Below are 14,225 nucleotides of genomic sequence, written 5' to 3' on the forward strand. Positions count from 1 at the left end.
CACCTGGGGGCTGCTTGAGAAGAGAGGATAGATAAAGCACAGATAAGTGGGTTGTATACAGGTTTTTAGCCACTTGTATAAAAATAGATTAAGAGTAAATGAGTGAAAGAGATGGGAATTTCAGTAAATTTCAGTGAGTCAGCAGTGTTATGGGCAATGAAAAGCCAGTACTGTTGTAGGCTGCAACAATGGAACCATATTATGAACCAAGGGAGATTCTATTGCATTTTGTATGAATCAGGCTGCACCTGAAACACTTATCCAGTGCTGGGGTATTTCTTTTAAATGATCATCCACCAATGGGATTAAGTTCAGGGACAAGATGGTAAAGAATTTAAGAACCACATGGCAAACTTTTAAAGGAAACTTGAAAGACTTAGGGAGAATCAGAGAGGACCTTTTAAATGTTCATAGGTGTTTCATCTATAAGAGAGAATTTACTTTTTCTGGGTAATCTCGATGAGTAGAACTTGAGCCAGGGAGTAGAAATATCAGAGAAAAAATGACTGCTATTTCTCATTATAAATTTTCTTTGTTATTTTAACTATAAGACTAATGCCTGCTCATTGTAGTACTTTGGAAAATACCAGTAAGCAAAAGCAAAATAAATAAATAAAAATAATCAACCAGAGGGAAACTACATCTATGTCTTAGTTCATGTCTTTTCAGTAGTTTTTCTTTGTTTATATTTTAAAAGCTTTTAAGACCAACACAAGGCCTGAGACAAACCATCCATAAGAACTTAAGTGAGGGGGAGATGTAGATTTTCAAGAAGAAATGCAATAATTACAGCATATTCTAAGTTGGAGGATTGCTACAATTCCAACAGGAAGAAAGTAAAAAGGATAAAAATTCATTCTTTATTTGAATGGGGAACTGGGAACAATTCCACTTCATTTTACAGACAAAGATGGCTTATTTATTTAATAAATGAAGGTCTGCTGTACTCTGTAATTTGAATTAGGTGCCAAAGATATAAAATCATGCGTGAGAACTTCCTCCCTGACCTCATGGAACTTATACTATCCTAAGTCATTAGATCAGGGGGTAAGTAAGAGTACTGAGAATCCATATAACATATGGATAATAGTAACAGAAAAGCATACATGTATAAGCAGATATATTTCAAACTTCATTGCCTCCATACAGGGAATGTATCTTTTTGAAGGGTCAGGGAACACTTGCAACATATTGGTATATTAGAGTATATACCAATATATACCAACTCTTAGATGATTTCCAAAGATCCCAAACAGTCCAGACCATACTCACTACACTAAAACTAGGCACTGAAATTCTTAAATTTCCATGTAGAGGAAATTTCTTAAAATTCTATTTATTTTGCCCCCTGAAGGTAAGAAAAAGAGCACAAGTATCTATTTGTGTATGGGATTTTCCTTAAGAATATTTTTTATCATCACATTGCATACTTTAAATATCATACAATTTTCTTTTCAATTATACCTCAATAAAGCTGAAAGAAAAAAAAGCCTATCAAATCCAAGTGGAAAAAAAAGAATATTGTTTTATTACATATTTGTTTTAGTTCAAGAAAAGAAGTAAACTCTTACTGAATGTTAAAATTTAGAATGTAATTATTTTGATAAATAAATTGTTGATAACATTCTTTTGCTCAGCAGGGCTGCCAGGAGTGTTGTGCCACTTTGCGCATGTGCAAAGCCTCCTGAAGGAAAGAGTGGATGGTGAAGTCTAGATTGTTCTCAACTTACCAAGCAGTCTACCCTTGTGAGGGGCTGTGAGAGTTCAGAGAAAGTGGTGCTTTTATTCTAATATTTCCCTGGAATGGAGTGGCTTTTTAAAAGTAACACCAAGTAAGATCTGGCTAGGAGAATGTTTACCATTCAGCGCTTGATTTTTTTTTTTGTTACAAAATTGATGGAGTCTCTGAATGGGTAATAATAAATAAGCCTGGGTTCCACGGAGTGGGTTTTAGGAATAAAAAGGCAATAGGTATTTCTTCTAATGCAGTTGTACTCAAAGTGTGGTCCTTAGACCACCACCAGCAGCAGGGAACTTAATAGAAATGCAAATTATTGGGTTTCACCCAGATCCACAGAAATTATAAGCTGTGGGGATGGTGCCCAGCAATCAGTGTTTTAACAGGCCTGCATGTGATTCTAAGGCACATTAAATGTATACATATTTAATGCAAGGGTGAACAAACTAAGCCCTCAAGCCAAATATAGTCCATTGCCTTTTTTTTTTTTTTTTTTTTTTTTTTTTTTTTTTGTGTGGTGCCCATGACATGGAGAAGTTCCCATGCCAGGGATTGAAATTATGTGAATGTTGTCACAGTAGTGACAACATCAAATCCTTAACAGCTAGGCCACCAGGGAACTCCAGTCCATTGTCTATTTTTTGAATCAAGTTCAATTAGAACACATCCACACTCATTTGCTACTCAGTTCTGCACAGGCAGAGCTGAGTAGCCTGACACCCAGATAGCCTGAAAATAGGACTATCAGATTTAGTAAATAAAAATATTAGATCCTCATTAAATGTGATTTTCAGACAATCAATGAATAATTTTTTATTATAAATATGTTGCATGCAATATTAGTAAACTAATACACAAAGCCTAAAATATTTACTATCTTTCCCTTTACAAACAAAGTTTGCTGACTCTTGCTTAATGCTATGTTTGTAGAGTGGACTTGCTTCTGATAGATAGGAGCATGTAAAGGAAGCAATGAGAAAGGTCTTAGTTCTCATCACACACCTGGGATTCTGGTGCATTGAGTCTCAATACTTCCTTCCCCAGAAGACTCACATTAAATCAGTTGGCTCGGGAAGGAAGGGCAGCTGGTGCCACTTCTTTTTTCTGTTTATTAAACTTACTCTGTCAGTTGCTCTTCCTTTCTTAAGTAACCACTGTTACGCATGATCAAAGAAGATCAAGCAGAAGTTTTGGAAGAATTTAGAAGGGATTTGACAACAATGAAACTAGACATGATCATGAAAAATACCTACGTACTTGAAAACTGGAAAACAATAAACTCCCTGAAAACAACTCCTACAACTAAAAGGAAGTCAAAATGGTAATTACAGACTATTTAAAAGTTCTGATAATAGAAGTAGCATATATTAATAAATACACACAGAGATATGTGTTAGAGGAAAAGTCAATAGCCTGAAATACTTGTATTACTTAAGAAAAAGGAATAAAGGTAAATGAAATGAAACAAAATGAAATAGCTTCAGAGGTTGGAAGCAGGTAAATTAACCTAAGGTAGACCAGAACAGGAATATACTGAAAGATCAAAGTAGAAATTACTGAATACAAAACCAGAAAAAAAAAGTAGTTAAATAAATTCAAGAATTGGTCATGAAAAAGCAAATAATACAGATAAACTGCGATTTATCTAATAACAACAATTAAAACATGAGGTGGGGGAAGAAAGCACAAATATATAAATCAGAAATTAAAAAGTCAAAATTATCACAGCTACAAATAATTATGTGACAATATTTTGCAAAACACTATGACAATGAGTTTGAAAGTCTGGAGGCAAAGACAGTTTTCTAAGTAAATAAAAGTCACTAAAATTTATTAAAGTAAACAGAGAAATCACATTAAGCTAACATCTTGATAAACTGAATGAAATGTAGTAGTTCTGAACCTTGGCTTCACAGCATAGCTGGCTCAAGAGTTTTTAAATGTCCCCATGCCCAGCATGCATACCACAGTAGTTAAAACAACATATTGAGAGGAACTCAGGCATCAGTGGTTTTAAAAGTTTCCTAGGTGATTCCAATGTGCAGCCAAGCTTGAGAACTATTTTAGTTCTGGAGCCCCAAATAGCTCCAGACCCCGACAATTCCCTAAATGAGTTCTTTCTAATGTTGCAGCAATCAGATCTTTTTGAAGCTACTGAAACTGTTTATAAGAACAGAAAAAATGATAGCTTCCAGATTACTTCTACAAAATCATCAAACCATTGATCCCAAACCTGAAAAAGTATGCAAAAGAAAATTGCAACCAGGATAATTTATTAATAATGATGAAATTGGTAAAATAAGTCATTAGCAAATGGAATTTATTAGTGCAGTCAAAGGATAATGCACCTTGACCAAGTGAAACCCATTCCAGTGATTTAAGGTTTTGCTTATATTAGGAATTCTAGTACTATAACTACCACATTAATATGTCAAAGGTGAGAAAATTCTAATCAATGAGATGTTAAAGCATTTGACAAAATTCAAGAGTAATACCTGATTTTTAAAATTCCTTAGTAAAACAGTACTAGAAAGAGGCTCCCATGTCATAATTAAGAAATTTATCTAAATTAATTATAATAATTACTATGTGTTAGGTATTATTTATTCTGCTGTGTTTATAGGTAGTAAGGTTTTAAAGCTTCAAAACCACACATGGAGTAGATAATCTTTCTTTTATCATCATTTTAAAAATACACCAGAAATGGTCAGTAATTTACCCAATGTCATGCAGTGAGTAAGTAGTGAAGCTTGAATTCAAATCTTGGGAGTCCAATTCCAGAAGCTGCATTGTCAACTATCTCCACAGCTTCAGGCTTTTGGATGCCCTACAATTATTAGCCAAAGTATTTTGACAAATGAATTGAGGGAGTAGTGTGCTGGTATGTGTTTAACAGATGGTTCTCATAGGGACACCTGATTTATAGCATTTGCCAGTTTCCATGGTGTAAATACTCCCACCATTGGGAGTATTAACCTATTTCAAGCTGGAAAGATGACACTACTAAACACAGAGTTAGCAGGAGTTCATGTCGTGGCGCAGCGGAAACAAATCCGACCAGGAACCATGAGGTTGAGGGTTTGATCCCTGGCCTCGCTCAGTAGGTTAAGGATCCGGCATTGCCATGAGCTGTGGTGTAGGTCGCAGACACAGCTCTGATCCTGTATTTCTGTGGCTGTGGCCACGGCCGGTAGCTGTAGCTCTGATTAGACCTCTGGCCTGGGAACCTCCATATGCAATGGGTGTGGCCCTAAAAAGACAAAAGACAAAAAATAAATAAGTAAATAAACATGGAGTTAGGAAGAGAAGCACATTATGGCATTACTGTATGGTTTTCCAACCATATAGATACAATAGATATAAATACAGAACTTTGAAAGCATAGATAGTAGTAAAAAAGCGTGAAAACTTTAGGAAGTGATGAATTTTGAATATCTGTTACTTTTGTTTTTGTAATATATTTAGTAGTTGTTATGATTTGTTTTTGTGGCTTTTTAAACAACCTGTTCTTAAAGTCCTTGAAAATTTAACAATTAGCTCTTGAGAGCTGATACCACCAATTGGTTTTGGTACACCACTGGAATGAAAAGGAAAGGGCAAAATTATTATTTGCAGAAGGTATTTCTAGGATTAGAGTGAATTTCTCCCTTTCTGTTTCTGCCTCAGCCCATCAGGAGGACAGATTTTCTACCTAGGAGGGAATAATGTTACAGGAACCCCCTTTGGCCCCATTTTTGATCTTTGCTCTAGAAATAACTTAAATATCCCTCAGTTGGGCAATAAAAAATATCCATCAGTTGTTACATATATTATGGTAGACACATAAAATGGGAAAATCTTGTAGAAGTCATTCTTACCTCATTCTGTTGCTATAGCTGGAAGTGGTCTGTTTGTCACCAAGTCATTGCAACAGGTAAGAAAGATGTCTCATGAAGCCTGAGAGTGAGCCAGTCCAGGAATACATCTGATGTGGGGTCTTTTCTGGAAGAGATGGTGCCCCTGTTAGCTTCTTTAACCCCTTACATGAAATTTCTCAAATCATTCCAGATGAATATCTACTCAGATAAAAGTTCTTTACCCACTTATAGTAATTGATAGTTTTCAAAGCATATTCACATATATTACCTCTCTTAACTCTTACAAAAAACCTATGAAGCAGATACTATCTCCATTTTATAGATGAGGAAACTGAGGCCCAGAGAGCTAAAGTAACTTGCCCAAGGCCCAAAGGCCATTCCAATGGGGCCTTTAAAGTCCTTAGAATGCCTTTTCCACTATACCAAGGTGCCTAGGGCAGAGATGTCACAATTTCCTCTAGGTCACACTATTAACTAATGTTCCATTTAGTCAGAAATCTACACATAACCATATGTTATAATGCACATTTCATAAGAGCTATAGGCTTCAGTCTTTGAAATTAATCACTAATAAAGAATGATTGATTATGAGAGGGAAACTGTTTGAAATTTGGATATTTTGATCAACCATTTTATCCTTTTTCCTTAGGCTAAACATTACAGGCCTTTTTACCATGCCTTGCTATCCTTATTTCCTCATTACCTTTAAGGTTTCCATAAATAAGAAAAGAAACAACTAAAGAAGACATTGACTGGAGACATGGAGAAAAGTGTAAGAATGAATTAAATACATTTTGCATTAAAAAAAATTCAGTGTATATAATACCCTGGGTCAACAGGCCCCTCAGAGCATCTCTGAAACAAAGAATATATTATAAAGGGCATTGAATCAGAAGAACACTGAGAGATTTAAGAGGCCCAGAAGGAACATTCTAGGAAATATGCCTATTTAAATACAGTCAAATATGCTGACCAGCTCTTCTCCAGCTCTCACAAGAAAGAACAATAGGAAACAGAGGTAAGTTTCTGGCAACAAGAGTAGCCTAGACTAAAGGAATACTTTACTGATTTTAATGAAGAATTTGAAGGCATCAAAGTGACTGACCAAGGAGTAACGAAAAATCTTTTCTGTGGTCTTTACCAATCAGACAGATTCTAATTTACCAATCAGACAGATTCTAATGCATCAGGTTTCGTTTCAGGTCAAAATGGTCCGAAAGCAGAGTGGACTGGAGCCTTTTGTGTTTGCTTTCTTGTATGATAGCATCAAGATACAGCCACTCGTGAAAGTGGGAGACTGAATGATCTCTTTCGCTTCTCCCTCACTCATCTTCATATGCAATTAGCCTTTCATCCTTTGACTTCATCCTCTCTATCCACTTCTTGCATCCTACACTCCATTTACTATTTACCACACACTAACCCATTTATTTGCTCATTCATCTTTATTTGGTGCTTACTATGCACACATTCTATTCCTTGCCTCCATGCTTTTACACATACTGGTCATTTTTTGTATGCACTGTCCTTCACCCCTACTGGCATCTGGTGAATTTTTTCTCATCTGTTGTAATGCAAATCACATGCTGCCTGCTCAGCAAAGCCTTCCCCTATAACCTATCATCCCACGCCGACCCCTGAATTCTTTTAGTGAAAATTGCTTAATTTTTTTAGATGTAAGCTCTTTTGATCCCATTATTTGCTCATTGAGCCACAAGTGTTGTGGACAAGGTCCCCCCCAAATAATCGGAAGAATTAAATTAGCTTTATAATAGACAATTCTGGCAACAGACCAATACTGAGATATTTAACAATTTATCATGGATTAGCAAAGAAATCAATACCAGACAAAAATAATAGAAATAATCAATATACAATAAAACTGAAAATTGGTAAAATTATATGTGGTAAGATTTAGATCTATACATTTTGACTTGGGAAAAATAATGCACACAAAAGAAATCACGTAGTAGCAGAAGTGATTTGGACAAAAGACTAAAAGAACTGTGTTGATAAGTTAAACATGAATGAATTAATCTGAATCAAAATAATTTCAGTATTTGTATTCACATTGACAAAATTGGAAATATTTAAAGTATTATACTAGAAAACTGATCAAGGAATTAATTTGGGTTAATGGAATTACTTATTAAGAGTAATTTCATATCAATAATTCATTGGTGCTGGTATAATTCTGATTTAAATGCTTTTATTCACTAACATAGAATCAAATCCAAGGGCTAGTATAGTGATAGAAAAGTAACTATGGAATCATAATAGTGAGATTTCAAACATCTACTGGTTCTCCAGCACAAAGTAAGCTTTCGATTAATGGTTTTCAAACAAGTAAATGAATATTTAAAGTGTGATTTTTGTTTTTCACTTTCTAGCTATGTAACCGACTAACTGAAATCTTCCTGAAATTCATATTTATCAAATTTCAATATTTAATATGATTAGATTGATTGTTTTAATCTGAAAATTTTGCATTTCTTTGCATACTTTTCCCTTTTTTTCATCTCTCTCTTTTTTTTTTGGCTGCCCTGTGGCATATGGAATTCCCTATGCCACAGCCACACTGTATCATTAACTCACTGTGCCAGGCCAAGGATCAAGCCTGTGTTCCCGAGCTGCATAGACACTGCCGATCCCCTTGTACCACAGAGAGAACTTCTATTTTTCCCTTTCTATTTAACTTTTTTAAATCATTTCCAAGAGTTTTAAATTCCAATTTATCCATGTATCCTCCTACCTTAATTTTAAACAAAGATATACTCTATTAATTAAGAAATAAGAGCATTCAATGTAAGTCCACTATAAAGAAAAAGGGAAACTGTTCCTTTAAAATTAGAGAAATCACCATCATAATGTTTAATACTTCTTCATTATTTCATTGATCCCTCTGCTTTCTAAGAAGGAAAGAAACTTGAGGCAAGAGAACCGAGAAATGTAAATTATTTCCTTCCTTTAGTTTAAGGAAGCTTCACACCACAACCTAATTATAGTTGTATAAAATTTTGAGTATATTTCAGAAGCCCACAGAAAGACTGGAAGAAAACAGACTTGAATTTGAATGAAGGGGGACTTCTGAGCCAAAGGTGTTAAATCATCAGCCTTTTGGCCCATACAGATGAGTTTTATTAAGCCACAGTCTTTCCTCTTACGTAAAACTCTAGATGCTAACTTCTCAGGGAACAGCAACCAGAATATCTTGCTGTACTATGCCTAGTCTCAACAACAACTAATGGAGTTTAGTTGTGGTTTCTTGCTTGGACGAGCTTCAAGTCCTTCCCTGTCTCAAGATTCCTAATTATCACTCCATTGTAGCATCTATCTGACTACTATAGGAATTCAGGCTTTGTCTACATCATTCAAGAAATCATGAAAAGGAAGATAGATTTGACCACATCAAACAGAAAATTTTGGTAGAAACAAACAAACAAAAAAAAGCAAATATAAGAGAGAACAATATATTAAATTTGTTAGGTAAAGAGCTTATCAAAAACACCAAGATCTTAAGAAATAAAAAGATGAGCACTTATAATTCATAAAAACGGAAAAAATCCCAAAGCATTCAAACTCATTAATAATCAAACAGCAGTTTTAAAACAATTAGATAACATTCCCAATCCATTAAATTAAATTTTAAAGTTATAACTTTAGTGATGGTTAAATGGCACTCTATTTTGGCTGGAAAGCAGTTCGACAATATATACCAAAAGCTTTAAAAATGTTTATTCCTTTTAATGTAAGGTCTCTTTAATAATACAGACTCTGGAGTCCAATTATGCAGCTTCACACAAAATCAACACTTACCAACTGTGTAAACTGAGGTGACTTAACATACCTCAGCTTACTCATTTCTAAGATGAGGATAATAATGATAGTACCTATATTATTGGATCATTATGAGGATTAAATGAGTCAATACTTGAGAAGTTTTTGGAATAGTGCCTGGCACATAGTGCTAAATTAGTTTTCTAAATGTGAATAGATTCAACTACTTTAAAAATTTATTCCAAGAAATTAACTACCAAAGCTTTATATACAAAATTGCAAATCATAGCACTATTTATAACAGCAAAAAATAACAAGCTGTAACAGGGAAGTGATTAACTATATCATTGAAAATTAATGAAATATGCAGTCATTACCATTATGAACTCTGTATAATGATGTTGAAATACATTATAATTTTAAGCGAAACAAAAAGCAAAATATAAACCAGCATATTTGGTATATTCATTACTACATTAATTAAAAAGCAATTTCCTTTAAATCAACTATAATAATTTTTTTTTAAAAAGCAATTTCCTTTGCATTGGTATGAGATTGAAGGAAGTTCACTAACTTGTAGATGGTACTATAAAAGTTTTTTTTTAAGGGCCACACTTGAGGCATGTAGAAGTTCCCAGGCTAGGGGTCCAATTGGAGCTGCAGATGCCAGCCTATGCCACAGCCACAGCCACGCCAGATCTGAGATGCATCTGTAACCTACAATACAGCTTGCAGCAATGCTGGATCCTTAAACCACTGAGTGAGGCCAGGGATGAAACCTGCATCCTCATGGATACTAGTTGGGTTCTTAACCCACTGAGCCACAATGGGAACTCATGAAAGATTTTTTTTATGCTCTTCCCTATTTTTTTAATACCTTTTTTTTTTTTTCCCTTTGGTCTTTTTAGGACCACACCCTTGGCATATGGAGGTTCCCAGGCTAGGGGTCGAATTGGAGCTGCAGCTGCCAGCCTACACTGCAGCCACAGCAACATCAGATCTGAGCCGAGTCTGCGATCTACACCACAGCTCATGGCAATGCTGGCTCCTTAACCCACTGAGCAAGGCCTGGGATCGAACCTGCGTCCTCATGGATACGAGTCAGATTCATTTCTGCTGAACCACGACGGGAACCCCGCTCTTCTCTATTTTATATTTATTTAAAACTCAGCACGTTTTACTTTTATATACTGCTTTATACATATTTTTAAGGTATAAAGTGATATTGTGTGCAATAATGTTATTTTTCTATGATTTATAAAGTGTACCAAAGATGAACACGCTTTTCATTTACCCATTACATTTTCTTACTCTTAGTGTTTAAAATACTCTTCTTAAATTGAGCAAATATTGTGTATTACTAGTTTGTTTAATAAATAAAGTTATAGATGTAATTCAAATACATTGAAAATATAAAAAAGGGATAAATCAACTAAATATCTAATTTATATTCAATCAAAAAATATTGACTAGGAGCCTATTTTGAACCATACCCTATTTTAGATACTCAGGAAATAGCAAGTGATCAAGATTCTTTTCTTTTTTTTTTTTTTTTTTGTCTTTTTGTCTTTTTAGGACCGCACTCGCCACATGTGGAGGTTCCCAGGCTTGGGGTCAAACTGGAGTGTAGCTGCCGGCCTACACCAGAGCCACAGCAATGCCAGATCCGAGCCACATCTGCGACCTATACCACAGCTCATGGCAACGCTGGAACCTTAACGTGCTGAGCGAGGCCAGGGATCAAACCCACATCCTCATGGTTCCTAGTTGGGTTTGTTAACCACTGAGCCAAGAAGGCAACTCCAAGGTTATTTTCCTCATGATCTTTCCATTCTGTTAGAATCAAGAAAATGAAGAGGGAATGGCTTTGGCTAAAAGAATATTGAAGTGTGTCTAAAAATAGACATGTCAAAGGACTAAAAAGGAGTTAGAAGGGTTAAACTCACCATATAACTAGCCAAAGCCATCAAATTGAATAATTCTAGACATAGGAACTTTAGACAATCATATTCTGAGCTCATCTCCTTGGATGTTAAAATTAAGAGAAAGAAAGTTAGAGGCAAAAATAGAAAACTCTTTAAAGAGCTGAAATATGGAGTTCCTTGGTGGCCTAGTGGGTTAAAGATCCAGCAGCATCACTGCTGTGGCTTGGGCTGCTGCTTGGTGCGGTTTCAATCCCTAGACCAGGAATTTGCATGCCACATGTGCAGCATAAACAAACAAACAAACGGAAAGCTGAAATAACCTAATTGCATACAATTTTTTGTGAAGTTAATAAATGTGAATCTCACTGTGAAAATTAATCACTAGGCTCACAGGAGGATTGGTTTTAGGATATTTATCTCACAGGAGGATTGGTTTTAGGATTGGTGGACTTAATATCTAAGTAGATTTTGTGATTTTTATTGGAATTAAAAAGAACATGGTTATCAAACACCTGGCTAGGTCTAACCTACATCTACTACAAAGCAACTTATGTTGTCCTAGCCTCAGCAAAAATGAAGGTTTATGTTCAATTTTTATCATGTAGTAGACAAATTCAACAATTTCTCAAATTATAATAATATTTTCAATTATGTTATCAGATATTTTTTCAAGGTAAATGTGGCTTTTCCCCATTAATCTGTCTCTTCTAGATTCTGTCCTCTTATATTTAGATTGACTGTTAAGTCTCCATATTTCTGTAGTTGAGGGACCCTGACCATCTAATTCTGGTCTGACTGACATCTGAGGGCCCTTGCTTGGCATGACAGATCTTTGCTACAATGGACAAGACAGAAGCACAGGATGTAGTCATAAGGAAACTTCTCTGACATTCACAAGAGAGATGTAGATTTTAGATCTTTCTTTCAATCTACTTTCTTAATTCTAGATGGATCTCCTATCTGCTTATCCTTTTCACTTGATAGTTGTTCAGAGTCTCCCCTCCAGAGGCTTAATCTAAGCTATAAAGCAAAAATCAAATAATACTGAGAATACGTTTTTCCTCCTGACAATAGCCACCCCTAGAAGGGGGTTTAAAAAATTTGAGAAAAAAGTCCACACCTCAAAAAACAAAAAACAAACAAATAAACAAACCCCTCTACCCTCCAATACCCTAAAAGGTAGAAGGAAAACAAGATGAAAAGGTGACCAAATAATCCACATATAGAATGATTAATTCTTGGATATTAAGGGTTTGACTATTAGTAAAAGATGAGGTTTTTCAGAAATTATACAGAGGCACTTTGCAATTGATGAGGTCAAAACTGAGCAGTAGATTGGCTCTTTCCAGCAGTCTTACGGCCACAGTTAATGAGCACTACAGTGTCATTTTTGTTGTCTTGAAGAATTGTACTGATTAAAAAAAAAATCAGGAACACAAAGATAGGGAGGTAAGACCAGTACCCATGAAAGTTTTGGATAGAACTAGAGAGTTATATGATCAATGACAGTATTTAGGGGTGATATAGATATTTTTTTGAGATCTAACATCCACATGTGAAATATACATATATATGGCAGGTGTATGGAAAAAGCTTAGGGTGTGGAATTAGATAAACCATTGCTTCTCAGCTTTCCTACTTACTAATTGCATTTTCTTGATTAATGTAAAGATTAATTGACAAGGAAACTACAATATTCAATGTGACTGACAAACAGCAGTTGCTTGGTACACATTCATTACCTTCTCCTTTATTCTTTTCTCTTTTCTTCTTTGTACTTCATATGCTGGAAGAGATTTTTTAAGATCTTGAACCAATATTTCACTGCCATGGGAAACTCCTGGGGAGAAACTGCAGCTTTGAAAGAATCACTCTTCAGGATCAGGAAATTCTTTTGTATATCAAACTCCTGTCTTGTCTCTGACTCCTTGCCCTACCTCCTTTTAATTTTATTTATTTTGTAGATCTTAGAGAAAATGGGACAAACCTGAATCTTCATGTTATTTGTTTTATTTTGTGATATATTCACAAACCTCTCTGAGCAGGAAAGAAAAATGCACAGATACGCAAGAAAACTATTCATGCAGGCAAATGAACTGAGGGAAAAGCACCAATGAGAAAGGAGGAGAGAAACACATTGTGAGGCTAAGAAAAGAAAAAAGCTAGGTGGGCAGAAAACAGAAGACAAAGTCAAATAGGGAAACAAAGTGAAAGAATATGACATTTAGAATGGATAAGCAATGAGGTCCTACTGTACAGCACAGGGAACTAGCCAAAACCTCTGTGTATTAAGGCTATTTATCAATAAAGTATTAAGACCAAAAGAAAATTTCTGGCTCCTGGAACAGTACATTTTCCACTCTGTGCTGAAAGAGGACAGAAAAATTATTAAAGTTGGGGATCGAGAGAATGGGAGATGAAGCACATGGCAAAGGCAGACAGAGAGCCAGGAAAAGGGATAGATAAAAAACTTCCAGAAAGATGAAAAGCCAAATAGGAAAAAAACTGAGAGGCCCATATGAGCATAATGGCACCTGTCCTTGGATGTATAGAAATGACCTCCCAGTCTAGGAGTTTGGAACCCTCTCACTTCAAAGTTGACTTAGAAGGATTGGACTGGTCTCTGGGTTCTTTCTGCCTTTTAGATTGGTCACCTCAAAACCAGACTGGCTCTCCCATCCAAGCCATCAGCCCCTTAGCTAATGCCAGAGGGGAGGTGGGCAGACTCAGAGATCCTGACAGAAACAGAGAGGGGAGATATTGAAGAAGAAAAAACTAACCATAGATTGTTGTGAAAGCAGAAATCTAACTAGACATCTAGAAAGGGAGAAAAAGCAAGGGGTTAACTGGGTCAAGATCTGGACATCTTGTCCATGGCCACTGAGTGCTGAGCTGTGGAATGACCTGAACATAGGTGGCTTCTGAAGA

Source organism: Sus scrofa, chromosome 5, assembly GCF_000003025.6.
Source record: "Sus scrofa isolate TJ Tabasco breed Duroc chromosome 5, Sscrofa11.1, whole genome shotgun sequence".
Taxonomy (NCBI): domain Eukaryota; kingdom Metazoa; phylum Chordata; class Mammalia; order Artiodactyla; family Suidae; genus Sus; species Sus scrofa.